The sequence below is a fragment of the Oncorhynchus nerka genome, linkage group LG9a (assembly GCF_034236695.1).
Source record: "Oncorhynchus nerka isolate Pitt River linkage group LG9a, Oner_Uvic_2.0, whole genome shotgun sequence".
In the NCBI taxonomy this organism is placed as follows: Eukaryota; Metazoa; Chordata; class Actinopteri; order Salmoniformes; family Salmonidae; genus Oncorhynchus; species Oncorhynchus nerka.
The window spans coordinates 6,498,024-6,502,367 of NC_088404.1; the positions used below are offsets into that span (position 1 = coordinate 6,498,024).

General features: G+C 43.8%; 1 protein-coding gene across 5 annotated transcripts in view; it reads right to left on the reverse strand.

The window, feature by feature from the left end:
- The window catches only part of LOC115123518 (tight junction protein ZO-1-like), a 224,165-nt gene extending 221,976 nt beyond the window's left edge, over positions 1-2,189 (reverse strand). For all 5 annotated transcript variants that reach the window (XM_065022267.1, XM_065022266.1, XM_065022265.1 and 2 more), the window contains exon 1: positions 1,989-2,189. The gene's annotated coding sequence lies outside the window, so the exon portion shown is untranslated. The remainder of the gene's footprint in view (positions 1-1,988) is intronic.
- Positions 2,190-4,344: the final 2,155 nt, after the last annotated feature.

Genomic DNA, 4,344 nt, shown 5'->3' on the forward strand with positions numbered 1-4,344 from the left:
AAAAGCAGCCTATTTTTAAACGCTGTTAGTCTGATGCTCCCCAGAACAGACAGACTATGGGAGGCGCACAGTACTACATAGAGACATGACTACATGTAACTCTATTCCACAGTACTACATAGAGACATGACTACATGTAACTCTATTCCACAGTACTACATAGAGCCATGACTACATGGAACTCTATTCCACAGTACTACATAGAGCCATGACTACATGGAACTCTATTCCACAGTACTACATAGAGACATGACTACATGGAACTCTATTCCACACTACTACATAGAGACATGATTACATGGAACTCTATTCCACAGTACTACATAGAGACATGACTACATGGAACTCTATTCCACAGTACTACATAGAGACATGACTATATGTAACTCTATTCCACAGTACTACATAGAGCCATGACTACATGGAACTCTATTCCACAGTACTACATAGAGCCATGACTACATGGAACTCTATTCCACAGTACTACATAGAGACATGACTACATGGAACTCTATTCCACAGTACTACATAGAGACATGACTACATGGAACTCTATTCCACAGTACTACATAGAGACATGACTACATGGAACTCTATTCCACATCAAGTAACTGATGCAAGCAGTACAAGTAGATTTTATTATTTTTAAACATTAAGAAAATACACCTCTTGTAACTGTTTGTTACATGCAATATGCTTCGTGGACTTTACTGGAAAGACGTTGCTCTCCGCTTTTGTGATGAAACACAGGTGTAGTTGAATTTACTCTGCCACTTTCTTACATTCTGCTACGATCAATGTGGCGTGAAAAGAGTGTGTCCCCTTCACATACACACACACACACAAGTTTAAAAAGGTCACAATCACAAGTCCTAATACTGCTTTCAAAACAACTGGGAACTCTGGAGAAGAAGAAAAACAAATCTATCTTTCTAGAGCTCAGTCTTTACGAGCTGGAGATTACTAGGTTCCCAGTTGTCTTGAAAGCACCAGTTGCCTCTTGTCCTCCATGTAACCAAGTTGGTAAAAGTTATCGTGGCTACAGGACAACGCCCAACAGGGCAGGACTCCTGTTGGGAGGACTGATGCTGCCCGATCATCTATATTCAACAGGTGACTTGGTGATGGAGGTAGCTAGATATAACCATACTTAAAACTAGCCTGTTATAAATATAATGGTTACCTAGAAAAAAATCCCCGATCAAACATCACTAGCTAACCCCCTTGAAAACGTGATCTGAACAGCTGACCAATGTAATGCTATTTTAGCCCGCTTGCTAACCAGCTAACCTGTGTTGTTAATAACATCGAGGCGATATTTAGCCATGTAGTTACAATCTAACTGAATCTAACTTAACATCTCAGTATACAATGTTGCAAACTACCTGTATTATTACCTGGTTGTATGACATGTATTAATTAACAGTCACATAGTGTAGCTCAAGCAACAGCAGACTTTAAACTGAGCGACTTAGGTGCTTCATTCTGGGGGTAAGACCACACACACACACACACACCGCTGAAATGTGCAGAGTAAAGATGCTGTGTCATAGTTCAACCACCATGCTTGTCCTAAGTTTATGGGTGTTTTTTGTATGATTTCTTACCACACACACACACACACACAGTTAACAGCTTTCTCTTTACATGCGCTACCTTCGTTTCGGTTAGAAGGAACCGTGGCCGACATTTTGTTACTCCCGGTGAAATCAAGCGGTCCTGGTTAACACAACGGCAACATTATGTCTCCTACAGCCGCTGTCAACACGCCATGCCAAGTGCTTTTATCTCCTCGGTCTTTGGCTAATCGGCATAACACAATTGGATTAGAAAAGGTTGTTGGTTTAGACTAGTCTATCTATATAAACGAGTGGTGGTGAATGATCTCGCAAATCGCAGCGGCACTACACACACACGGTCTTCTCTCTCTCTCTCCCTCTCAAGCTGAAACTAGCTACAAGTCCATATGTATTCATAAATGTATTCACCTTATTCGGTGTACTGGTCCTTATAATTTATGGGTGAAATCCTTTCAGGAAAGGAATAGATGAATTGTCCCTCGTATCTCCAAAGCAGCCGCACTGCAAAAGGCAGAGAGGCACAGGATGCCTTTCCCCTCGACCAGTACGGTTCGGTTTCCTTCTCAACAGCGCGGCTACAGTGACCGGTCTGCCTGGGATAGACCAATGCTTTTCTCCGGTGGTGGACTAGATGGGTACGTGGAAAGTAACGCAGCATCACGCGTCATTCCACTGTTACAAGGTCGAGAACCAACGCCACAGCATCAAGCATAATTATCGCGCTTTGAGGTCAAATGAGCTAATAATACGATTTTCTGTCATTAGACTATCTTTCAAACGGCACACATAAAAACCTGCAATATGACATGCATGCAAATTGAATCATGATGCATTTCTAGAGAAAATGATGTTTGTCTGTGTAAGGGCAGGAGGGCAAATGCCAAATGGGCTGGTCCATCTTTCTTACCACACAGTTATTAACAGCTAACTAACAATTATAATTATCTGGCTTATAATAAATAGGAGCCTCAAAGAGTAAAATGTGCTGAAGTGGGGGCCAGCAGGGAAAATAATGGACGGTTGTGGGGGCCAGCAGGGAAATTAATGGACGGTTGTGGGGGCCTCAGGGGGAAAATGACTGTTTTGAGGGCCAGCAGGGAAAATAATGGATGGTTGTGGGGGCCTCAGGGGGGGAAAAATGACTGTTTTGAGGGCCAGCAGGGAAAATAATGGACGGTTGTGGGGGCCTCGGGGGAAAAATGACTGTTTTGAGGGCCAGCAGGGAAAATAATGGACGGTTGTGGGGGCCTCAGAGGGGATAAAATGACTGTTTTGAGGGCCAGCAGGGAAAATAATGGACGGTTGTGGGGGCCTCGGGGGAAAAAATGGTCCAGTGTGTTAGAAATGCCAGCGCCAATTTCTGGTCCCAGTCCGCCCCTGTGTGTGTGTATAAAAGCCTACAGCACAAAACAGAATTTTGTGTGCTTGTCCAAAAAATTATACTCACAGAATTTCCCTCAACTCTTGTCTAAACAAGTGCGGGTCAATAAATATAAACATATGTATATATTATAGTCATACAAAGTGCCCATTTTGGGCATTCTTGAAATAGAAAAGGTGCATCAAGAGATTGCATCCTGCAAAATGGCAAACAAATTAGTATATAAATCAGGACGTACAGTATTTGCATCATACAATAAGCCAAAGGAATATGATAGTGGTTATCGATTTGAAGGCCAGAAAAGCCACTCTTCGTTTGGCTTATGCCTTATTGATTTAAAACCGTTGTCTACACTTGTCACTGTTATGCAGTTCCACCCGATCCCTAGGATTGCATAGATTTGCCATCAATCAAGCCCACGGCAATAAAATAAGCAAGCCGATGAATGTTTATTAGAGTGCAGAACACTGCAAAGATATACTTGTACTGTAGTGTAGGGGAGGCGGGCTCTGCTCTGTGGACAAGAATGTGTTTCGTCTTCCATGGAGCAGGCAGCCTGCTCTTTACTCACTCAGTTTGATTGGAGAAGATTTGCAGGGAGAATCATGTGGATAAGACTAAGCCTGTATACAAACAGATCTGTAACAAGCCGACACCAATCAATCGGATTTATTTTATAAAACCCTTTTTACATCATCGGTTGTCACGAAGTGCTTTACAGAAACGCAGCCTAAAAAAACCTAGAGAGTGCAAGCAACGCAGAAACACAGTGACCAGGAAGCACTCCCTAGAACGGAGGGAACCTAGGAAGACCTCCCTAGAACGGAGGGAACCTAGGAAGACCTGCCTAGAACGGAGGGACCTATGAAGAACTCCCTAGAACAGAGGGAACCTATGAAGAACTCCCTAGAACGGAGGAACCTAGGAAGAACTCCCTAGAACACAGGAACCTAGGAAGAACTCCCTAGAACGGAGGGAACCTAGGAAGAACTCCCTAGAACACAGGAACCTATGAAGAACTCCCTAGAACGGAGGAACCTATGAAGAACTCCCTAGAACGGAGGGAACCTATGAAGAACTCCCTAGAACGGAGGAACCTAGGAAGAACTCCCTAGAACGGAGGGACCTAGGAAGAACTCCCTAGAACGGAGGGACCTATGAAGAACTCCCTAGAACGGAGGGACCTATGAAGAACTCCCTAGAACGGAGGAACCTATGAAGACCTGCCTAGAACGGAGGGAACCTATGAAGAACTCCCTAGAACGGAGGGACCTATGAAGAACTCCCTAGAACGGAGGAACCTATGAAGAACTCCCTAGAACGGAGGAACCTAGGAAGAACTCCCTAGAACGCAGGAACCTAGGAAGAACTCCCTAGAACGCA